Raw genomic sequence first — 11,229 nt, forward strand, 5'->3', positions numbered from 1 at the left:
GTGCGGTATAGGAGGCTATCGCTCGGTGATGTTAAAGTAACAAGTGTTGACACTAACATACTGGAATATCAGCCTCCTAGCTCTCCGTTAAGTGTGGAAATAAAGGAATGTACAGCCGCCATATAAACCTATTGGCACTGTACGCCTTTCCCGTACGGCCTACAAACATCTCACAGATATGAATCAAAACTTAGATTGCTCTAGAGTGTCCAAGGATCAACATATTTCAGCGTCAGCCCCCAAGATCAAGCGGTTTTCATTTTGGAAGGGGGGAAGTGTCCAATTTGGTGAGGTCAGTTTAGGAAGCATTAATGTTTCCTGAATTGACGTCAATTTAGGAAGCGTTTCTGTTTCCCGAATTGACATTGCGGTCCTGGTTTTTGCAAAGGTACACTACACTCAAGCCCACTGTAGCTAGTCTCAGGGTATGCTAGAACCCCCACACACCAAGGTGCAATACTCTAAGTTAATAAAAAAGTGTCCAAATTGATGCTGCCATTTGCCATATGGTCAAGGTGAGGTTAAGTTACTTCCTGATGTCCGATTAACTCAGGACCAGCTTAGCTGATCTCAGGGTGTGCTTAAACACTCACACAGTAAAGTGCAAGGCTGTACTTTGAAAGGAAGTGTCCAATTTGGTGATGTCAGTTAAGGAAGCATTAATGTTTCCTGAAATGACGTCAATTTAGGAAGCGTTTCTGTTTCCCGAATTGACATTGCGGTTCTGGTTTTTGCAAAGGTACACTACACTCAAGCCCACTGTAGCTAGTCTCTGGGTATGCTAGAACCCCCACACACCAAGGTGCAATACTCTAAGTTAATAAAAAAGTGTCCAAATTGATGCTGCCATTTGCCATATGGTCAAGGTGAGGTTAAGTTACTTCCTGATGTCCGATTAACTCAGGACCAGCTTAGCTGGTCTCAGGGTTTGCTTAAACACTCACACAGTAAAGTGCAAGGCTGTACTGTGAAAGGAAGTGTCCAATTTGGTGATGTCAGTTAAGGAAGCATTAATGTTTCCTGAATTGACGTCGATTTAGGAAGCGTTTCTGTTTCCCGAATTGACATTGCGGTTCTGGTCTTTGCAAAGGTACACTACACTCAAGCCCACTGTAGCTAGTCTCAGGGCATGCTAAAACCCCCACACACCAAGGTAAAATACTCTAAGTTAATAAGAAGTGTCCAAATTGATGGCGTCCATTTGCCATATGGTCAAGGTGTGGTTTGGGTACTTCCTGAGGTCCAATCAACTCAGGACCAGCTTAGCTGGTCTCAGGGTGTGCTTAAACACTCACACAGTAAAGTGCAAGGCTGTACTTTGAAAGGAAGTGTCCAATTTGGTGATGTCAGTTAAGGAAGCATTAATGTTTCCTGAAATGACGTCAATTTAGGAAGCGTTTCTGTTTCCCGAATTGACATTGCGGTTCTGGTTTTTGCAAAGGTACACTACACTCAAGCCCACTGTAGCTAGTCTCTGGGTATGCTAGAACCCCCACACACCAAGGTGCAATACTCTAAGTTAATAAAAAAGTGTCCAAATTGATGCTGCCATTTGCCATATGGTCAAGGTGAGGTTAAGTTACTTCCTGATGTCCGATTAACTCAGGACCAGCTTAGCTGGTCTCAGGGTGTGCTTAAACACTCACGCAGTAAAGTGCAAGGCTGTACTTTGAAAGGAAGTGTCCAATTTGGTGATGTCAGTTAAGGAAGCATTAATGTTTCCTGAATTGACGTCAATTTAGGAAGCGTTTCTGTTTCCTGAATTGACATTGCGGTTCTGGTTTTTGCAAAGGTACACTACACTCAAACCCACTGTAGCTAGTCTCAGGGTATGCTAGAACCCCCACACACCAAGGTGCAAAACTCTAAGTTAATAAGAAGTGTCCAAATTGATGCTGCCATTTGCCATATGGTCAGGGTGAGGTTAAGTTACTTCCTGATGTCCGATTAACTCAGGACCAGCTTAGCTGGTCTCAGGGTGTGCTTAAACACTCACGCAGTAAAGTGCAAGGCTGTACTTTGAAAGGAAGTGTCCAATTTGGTGATGTCAGTTAAGGAAGCATTAATGTTTCCTGAATTGACGTCAATTTAGGAAGCGTTTCTGTTTCCCGAATTGACATTGCGGTTGACCTTTACAACATTTCATGGTGGTCATGACCTTTCTGCTACAACTAGACACTTGATTCCTTTTCTGCTTTAAAGTTGGCTTCGAGGACAATGTGTGACATGATTTTTGTGCCCATCGGTGCATGGCAAGACACTGAAAATGAGCCTCAAAGTTTGCAAGGTCGCCATGTTTCCCAAAATGACACTGTGTCCATTAGGGAACAGTTTTGTGTACATTAAATATTACATTACAGGACTTTCTGAAGCCTCAGAGATCCCATATTTCACACACAGAGTGGGGACATGGCCTACTACAGTCATGTGAAGTGAAAACTCTCCAAGTCCCTTGGGGAAAAAAGATTGTTTATTTGAGAAATCTAGGCGAAGACACTGTTAGGCTTATAGCCCGCAACACCCTCTTTCATAGTTGGTCAGATTGGAGTCATTTTTTTTCTGAACATGCGTGAGCTCTGATCTTTTAGTATGTTGTTGCCAGACCCAAGTGGAGTACAGTAGGCTTGGTTTGGACCTGCTGGGACCCAGCATGCCAGTGCCACACAACTGTCATTTTGGGGTACTTTTGCATTGAAAATGTTTTCAATGGGAAATGCTTCTCAAATGGACACCCTTCAAATGATCATATTTCATGTAGAAATTGTCAGAATGGCTTGAAACCTGCACCAAACCCTCAACTCGGAACACAGATTTAGCATGTAGAGCACTGGTTCTGTAAACCCTCTGCATTCCTATATCCTTTCAGGAATGTCCCTCAAGAATGGGACAAGGAGAGCCTTGTAGAGCAGCTTTTGTTATGAAACATATCTCAGATTTGTTTCAGTACATTGATAGTAAGTATCCAATTTGGGATGTCCAGTGTGGTTCTGGGTTTTGCAAAGGTACACTAAACTCAATACCACTGTAGCTGTTCTAAGTGTGTGCTAAAACCCCCTCTCACTAATGTGCATTGCTGTACACCATATGGAAAAAGGTTTCCCCGGTGTAGGATAAGCACCCCCCCATGGACAGTCGATGCTTGCCAAGTTGACCAATGCTTCCCTCGTGGACAGTTGATTGCTTGCCAAGTGGACCAATGCTTCCCTCGTGGACAGTCGATTGCTTGCCAAGTGGACCAATGCTTCCCTCGTGGCCAGTCGATTGCTTGCCAAGTGGACCGATGCTTCCCTCGTGGACGATTGCTTGCCAAGTGGACCAATGCTTCCCTCGTGGACAGTCGATTGCTTGCCAAGTGGACCAATGCTTCCCTCGTGGACAGTTGATTGCTTGCCAAGTGGACCAATGCTTCCCTCGTGGACAGACGATTGCTTGCCAAGTGGACCAATGCTTCCCTCGTGGACAGACGATGCTTGCCAAGTGGACAAATGTGTCCCTCGTGGCCAGTCGATTGCTTGCCAAGTGGACCAATGCTTCCCTCGTGGACGATTGCTTGCCAAGTGGACCAATGCTTCCCTCGTGGACGGACGATGCTTGCCAAGTGGACAGATGCTTCCCTCGCGGACAGCCCCCTGGGGGCCCCGAAGTGACAAATGCTTCCCGGGTGGACGATTGCTTGCCAAGTGGACCGATGCTTCCCTCGTGGACAGTTGACCTTTACAACATTTCATGGTGGTCATGACCTTTCTGCTACAACTAGACACTTGATTCCTTTTCTGCTTTAAAGTTGGCTTCGAGGACAATGTGTGACATGATTTTTGTGCCCATCGGTGCATGGCAAGACACTGACAATGAGCCTCAAAGTTTGCAAGGTCGCCAGGTTTCCCAAAATGACACTGTGTCCATTAGGGAACAGTTTTGTGTACATTTAATATTACATTACAGGACTTTCTGAAGCCTCAGAGATCCCATATTTCACACACAGAGCGGGGACATGGCCTACTACAGTCATGTGAAGTGAAAACTCTCCAAGTCCCTTGGGGAAAAAAGATTGTTTATTTGAGAAATCTAGGCGAAGACACTGTTAGGCTTATAGCCCGCAACACCCTCTTTCATAGTTGGTCAGATTGGAGTCATTTTTTTTCTGAACATGCGTGAGCTCTGATCTTTTAGTATGTTGTTGCCAGACCCAAGTGGAGTACAGTAGGCTTGGTTTGGACCTGCTGGGACCGAGCATGCCAGTGCCACACAACTGTCATTTTGGGGTACTTTTGCATTGAAAATGTTTTCAATGGGAAATGCTTCTCAAATGGACACCCTTCAAATGATCATATTTCATGTAGAAATTGTCAGAATGGCTTGAAACCTGCACCAAACCCTCAACTCGGAACACAGATTTCAGCATGTAGAGCACTGGTTCTGTAAACCCTCTGCATTCCTATATCCTTTCAGGAATGTCCCTCAAGAATGGGACAAGGAGAGCCTTGTAGAGCAGCTTTTGTTATGAAACATATCTCAGATTTGTTTCAGTACATTGATAGTAAGTATCCAATTTGGGATGTCCAGTGTGGTTCTGGGTTTTGCAAAGGTACACTAAACTCAATACCACTGTAGCTGTTCTAAGGGTGTGCTAAAACCCCCTCTCACTAATGTGCATTGCTGTACACCATATGGAAAAAGGTTTCCCCGGTGTAGGATAAGCACCCCCCCATGGACAGTCGATGCTTGCCAAGTTGACCAATGCTTCCCTCGTGGACAGACAATGCTTGCCAAGTGGACCAATGCTTCCCTCGTGGACAGTTGATTGCTTGCCAAGTGGACCAATGCTTCCCTCGTGGACAGTCGATTGCATGCCAAGTGGACCAATGCTTCCCTCGTGGACAGTTGATTGCTTGCCAAGTGGACCAATGCTTCCCTCGTGGACAGTCGATTGCATGCCAAGTGGACCAATGCTTCCCTCGTGGACAGACGATGCTTGCCAAGTGGACGAATGTGTCCCTCGTGGCCAGTCGATTGCTTGCCAAGTGGACCGATGCTTCCCTCGTGGACGATTGCTTGCCAAGTGGACCAATGCTTCCCTCGTGGACGGACGATGCTTGCCAAGTGGACAGATGCTTCCCTCGCGGACAGCCCCCCGAAGTGACAAATGCTTCCCGGGTGGACGATTGCTTGCCAAGTGGACCGATGCTTCCCTCGTGGACGATTGCTTGCCAAGTGGACCGATGCTTCCCTCGTGGACGATTGCTTGCCAAGTGGACCGATGCTTCCCTCGTGGACGATTGCTTGCCAAGTGGACCGATGCTTCCCTCGTGGACGATTGCTTGCCAAGTGGACCAATGCTTCCCTCGTGGACGGACGATGCTTGCCAAGTGGACAGATGCTTCCCTCGCGGACAGCCCCCCGAAGTGACAAATGCTTCCCGGGTGGACGGTCCACGGCGCCCTCCGGTGGCGCGGTCGGTATTGCTGCTTCCCAAATGCTTCCCAAATTGACAAAAATCGGTCCGTGGACCGATTCCGTGGACAAATGTGTCCCCAAATGATTTGGGGTCGTCACTTTGGCATGCGCTGCATGGGGGTCTTTGGGAAACATTTGTCCAATTGGGTTATTTTGTTGTACCGACGTGTTAAGTCCACCTGATGGCAGTCACGTATCATTAATCAAGTTGGAAACTTTAGACTAGAAGAGTAAACTCTCCGGAAGGGAGGTTTACTCTTCACTGGGCCAAATGGGAAACGTATTGTCCATTTGAGTAGCGATTCAGTCCAGAAGTGGGATTTACAGTACAATGGCCCAAATGGGACACTTGTTGTCCATTTGAGTAGCGATCATGTCCAGAAGTGGGATTTACAGTACAATGGCCCAAATGGTGTACAACCCAGGCAGGTTCCTTGGACGAGTGTACAGCCCAGGCACTTTTCATTCAAAAACGGCGTCCCAGACCGCGCGACCTCTCGGGACGCCGTTTTTGGGCGTGGCCTCGCCAAATCCGAACCGTGCGCCCTCCGGAGGGCGCCGATGAGCCCCCTGGTGGCCAAAAGTGTCTCGGGCCGGTTTTGAGTTTGACCCCCACCGATCGGGCTGACGTCCGGTCAGGGTGGAGGCCCGACCGTGGCCTAACGGCGTGCGGAGTTTCGGACCAATCAGAGAGCTCCATTTTCAAAGTTTTCCGATCGGCACGCCCTTCGGTGAGCGTGATCAGGCCCTCGGGGCCTATGGGCCCTCTGTACGGCGGACCAATCGGAGCGTCCCATATGGGCCAATCGGAGAACGGGGTATTCAGAGCGGTCCGTTCGGCACGAAATCCGGCGTGCGTGATCGGCACCTCGAGGACAAAGGGCCGTACGGGTTTCGGACCGATCGGACCGCTCGATTTCTTTTAATACGCTACAGTACACAGGCGTGTACAGGCGCCACAGCTTTCGTGTACAACAGCAATAGGTTTACATGTAAAAATTAAAATTGCTCCGATTTGCTCGAAACCTATGCACAGTAACAGTACACCATGGAGACATAAACATACTGCCATATCAGCCTCCTAGCCCCTGTCAATTTGGAGATGATGTGTACAGCCGCCATAGGAATGTATGGCGGCTGTACACGCACAATTTCTCCGAAGCAGTGGGGGCTAGGATGCTATAAAGCGGGGGTTCTCAAGTACCAAAGGGTGGGATGAACATACTCTGAGATCAGCCTCCTACTGCTTTGACAACACCTTTAAAAATTAAAAAGATGATGTGTACAACCGCCATAGGAATGTCCTCACCATTGAAACTGTTGCCGTTGTACACATGACCTTTTGAAACAAAGGTCACAGCCCCTGGAGGACCTTTACATGCACAGTACAGACACAGTACTCGGGTCAGTTACTCAGCATGCCCTGCCATTGCAGAATGTGCAGAGCTTTCGTCTCTGCTACCTTCGGTCGGGTTACGGGAAGCGACTTAGGGAGAATGTGTACAGCCGCCGAATTCCTATGGCGCCTGTACACGCACATTGTTTTTCTGTACAGAGGGGGTTCCGAAAGCACTAGAGGCCTCAAAATCGGGTCAGTGGGTCATGAGTGAGTGTCCATCGAGACTGTGCAGAGAAATTTCAGCTAACCCCTCTAGAAAAAAAAAATCCTCACATATCTCCAAATTTGAACCAGGACACTGTCAGGCTCTTAGAGTACAACACCCTTCTGTGCAAGAATTGATCATTTTGATCAATTAAGAAAACCGCTTAATCTTGGGGGCTGACGCTGAAATATGTTGATCCTTGGACACTCTAGAGCAATCTAAGTTTTGATTCATATCTGTGGGATGTTTGTAGGCCGTACGGGAAAGGCGTACAGTGCCAATAGGTTTATATGGCGGCTGTACATTCCTTTATTTCCACACTTAACGGAGAGCTAGGAGGCTGATATTCCAGTATGTTAGTGTCAACACTTGGTACTTTAACACCACCGAGCGATAGCCTTCTATCATGCACCAGTTTGGAGAAACAGGCGTGTACAGCCGCCATAGGTCGGTGTACAACCGCCATAGGTTTACATGTTAAAATTAAAATTGCTCGGATTGGCTCGAAACCTATGCACAGTAACAGTACACCATGGAGACATGAACATACTGCCATATCAGCCTCCTAGACCAAGAATCTTTGGAGATATTGACCCGTGTACACTGACATGTGGGGGCTGTACGCGGCCGTTTCTCACGATCGGTTGGGAGTAGGAGGCTGATCTCAGAGTATGTTCATCCCACCCTTTGGTACTTGAGGACCCCCGCTTATTAGCCTCCTAGCCCCCACCACTTTGGAGAAATGTGGCGTGTACCGCCGCCATAGGTTTGTGTACAAAAGCAATGGCGGCTGTACACGCCACATTTCTCCAAAACGGTGGGGGCTAGGAGGCTGTACAGCGGGGGTCTTCAAGTACCAAGGAGTGGCATGAACATACTCTGAGATCAGCCTCCTACCCCCAGCCACTTTGGAGATATTGACCTGAGACAGGCGTGTACAGCCGCCATAGGGCAGTGTACAGCCGCAATAGGTTTGCATGGTGAGTGTACGGGTCAATATCTCCAAAGTGACAGGGGCTAGGAGTCTGATATGGCAGTATGTTCATACCTCCATGGTACTCTTTAAGTGTGCTGTGTTTCGAGGCAATCCGAGCAATTTGAATTTTTGACCAAAATCTCAAAATCTCAAAATTGACTTCCAGCAGCCAAGAGGGTAAAATTCAACTTTCTCCAATCCTTACGGTATTCGGAGGGCTTGTCCCTTATGGTAAGAGGATGCTGAGGTTACATTATGAGCCTCCTACCCCCAGCCACTTTGGAGATATTGGCCTGGACACTCACCATGCAAACCTATTGCGGCTGTACACCGACCTATGGCGGCTGTACACGCCAGTCTCAGGTCAATATCTCCAAAGTGGCTAGGGCTAGGAGGCTGATCTCAGAGTATGTTCATCCCACCCTTTGGTACTTGAGGACCCCCGCTTTACAGCCTCCTAGCCCCCACCACTTTGGAGAAATGTGGCGTGTACAGCCGCCATAGGTCGGTGTACAGCCGCAATAGGTTTGCATGGTGAGTGTACGGGTCAATATCTCCAAAGTGCAAGGTCATAGCCTCTCCCAACCACCACCTCATCCCACTAATTCCTAGGCTAGCTTTCAAATGAGACCATCCGTGAAGTTCTACGACGTTCCGTTAATTTCTCGATACATGTCAATGCATTGTCTATACATGTCAATGCATTATCTATGCGGTGCTTTTTGGTTAGGTTAGGGTTAGGTTGGCAATATCTCCAGAGTGCAAGGTCATAGCCTCTCCCAACCACCACCTCATCCCACTAATTCCTAGGCTAGCTTTCAAATGAGACCATCCGTGAAGCTCTACGACGTTCCGTAAATTTTTCGATACATGTCAATGCATTGTCTATACATGTCAATGCATTGTCTATGCGGTGCTTTTTGGTTAGGTTAGGGTTAGGTTGGCAATATCTCCAGAGTGCAAGGTCATAGCCTCTCCCAACCACCACCTCATCCCACTAATTCCTAGGCTAGCTTTCAAATGAGACCATCCGTGAAGCTCTACGACGTTCCTTTAATTTTCTCCAATTTCGATACATGTAAATGCATTGTCTATGCGGTGCTTTTTGGTTAGGTTAGGGTTAGGTTGGCAATATCTCCAGAGTGCAAGGTCATAGCCTCTCCCAACCACCACCTCATCCCACTAATTCCTAGGCTAGCTTTCAAATGAGACCATCCGTGAAGTTCTACGACGTTCCTTTAATTTTCTCCAATTTCGATACATGTCAATGCATTGTCTATGCGGTGCTTTTTGGTTAGGTTAGGGTTAGGTTGGCAATATCTCCAGAATGAAAGGTCATAGCCTCTCCCAACCACCACCTACCCCCACTAATTCCTAGGCTAGCTTTCAAATGAAACCATCCGTGAAGCTCTACGACGTTCCGTTAATTTTGCCCATTTTCTGGCAAACGGTTATAACCAAAGTTATAACCGTTTGCCAGATAGGCTATATCTCCAGTGTAGAAGTTGGTAGCTACTCAGAACCACAACTTCCCCCCACTAATTCCTAGGCTAGCTTTCAAATGAAACCATCCGTGAAGCTCTACGACGTTTCATTAATTTTAACATGTAAACCTATGGCGGTTGTACACCGACCTATGGCGGCTGTACACGCCTGTTTCTCCAAACTGGTGCGGTATAGGAGGCTATCGCTCGGTGATGTTAAAGTAACAAGTGTTGACACTAACATACTGGAATATCAGCCTCCTAGCTCTCCGTTAAGTGTGGAAATAAAGGAATGTACAGCCGCCATATAAACCTATTGGCACTGTACGCCTTTCCCGTACGGCCTACAAACATCTCACAGATATGAATCAAAACTTAGATTGCTCTAGAGTGTCCAAGGATCAACATATTTCAGCGTCAGCCCCCAAGATCAAGCGGTTTTCATTTTGGAAGGGGGGAAGTGTCCAATTTGGTGAGGTCAGTTTAGGAAGCATTAATGTTTCCTGAATTGACGTCAATTTAGGAAGCGTTTCTGTTTCCCGAATTGACATTGCGGTCCTGGTTTTTGCAAAGGTACACTACACTCAAGCCCACTGTAGCTAGTCTCAGGGTATGCTAGAACCCCCACACACCAAGGTGCAATACTCTAAGTTAATAAAAAAGTGTCCAAATTGATGCTGCCATTTGCCATATGGTCAAGGTGAGGTTAAGTTACTTCCTGATGTCCGATTAACTCAGGACCAGCTTAGCTGATCTCAGGGTGTGCTTAAACACTCACACAGTAAAGTGCAAGGCTGTACTTTGAAAGGAAGTGTCCAATTTGGTGATGTCAGTTAAGGAAGCATTAATGTTTCCTGAAATGACGTCAATTTAGGAAGCGTTTCTGTTTCCCGAATTGACATTGCGGTTCTGGTTTTTGCAAAGGTACACTACACTCAAGCCCACTGTAGCTAGTCTCTGGGTATGCTAGAACCCCCACACACCAAGGTGCAATACTCTAAGTTAATAAAAAAGTGTCCAAATTGATGCTGCCATTTGCCATATGGTCAAGGTGAGGTTAAGTTACTTCCTGATGTCCGATTAACTCAGGACCAGCTTAGCTGGTCTCAGGGTTTGCTTAAACACTCACACAGTAAAGTGCAAGGCTGTACTGTGAAAGGAAGTGTCCAATTTGGTGATGTCAGTTAAGGAAGCATTAATGTTTCCTGAATTGACGTCGATTTAGGAAGCGTTTCTGTTTCCCGAATTGACATTGCGGTTCTGGTCTTTGCAAAGGTACACTACACTCAAGCCCACTGTAGCTAGTCTCAGGGCATGCTAAAACCCCCACACACCAAGGTAAAATACTCTAAGTTAATAAGAAGTGTCCAAATTGATGGCGTCCATTTGCCATATGGTCAAGGTGTGGTTTGGGTACTTCCTGAGGTCCAATCAACTCAGGACCAGCTTAGCTGGTCTCAGGGTGTGCTTAAACACTCACACAGTAAAGTGCAAGGCTGTACTTTGAAAGGAAGTGTCCAATTTGGTGATGTCAGTTCAGGAAGCATTAATGTTTCCTGAATTGACGTCTATTTAGGAAGCGTTTCTGTTTCCCAAATTGACATTCCGGTTCTGGTCTTTGCAAAGGTACACTACACTCAAGCCCACTGTAGCTAGTCTCAGGGCATGCTAAAACCCCCACACACCAAGGTAAAATACTCTAAGTTAATAA

The sequence above is a fragment of the Borostomias antarcticus genome, assembly GCF_949987555.1.
Source record: "Borostomias antarcticus genome assembly, contig: scaffold_49, whole genome shotgun sequence".
In the NCBI taxonomy this organism is placed as follows: Eukaryota; Metazoa; Chordata; class Actinopteri; order Stomiiformes; family Stomiidae; genus Borostomias; species Borostomias antarcticus.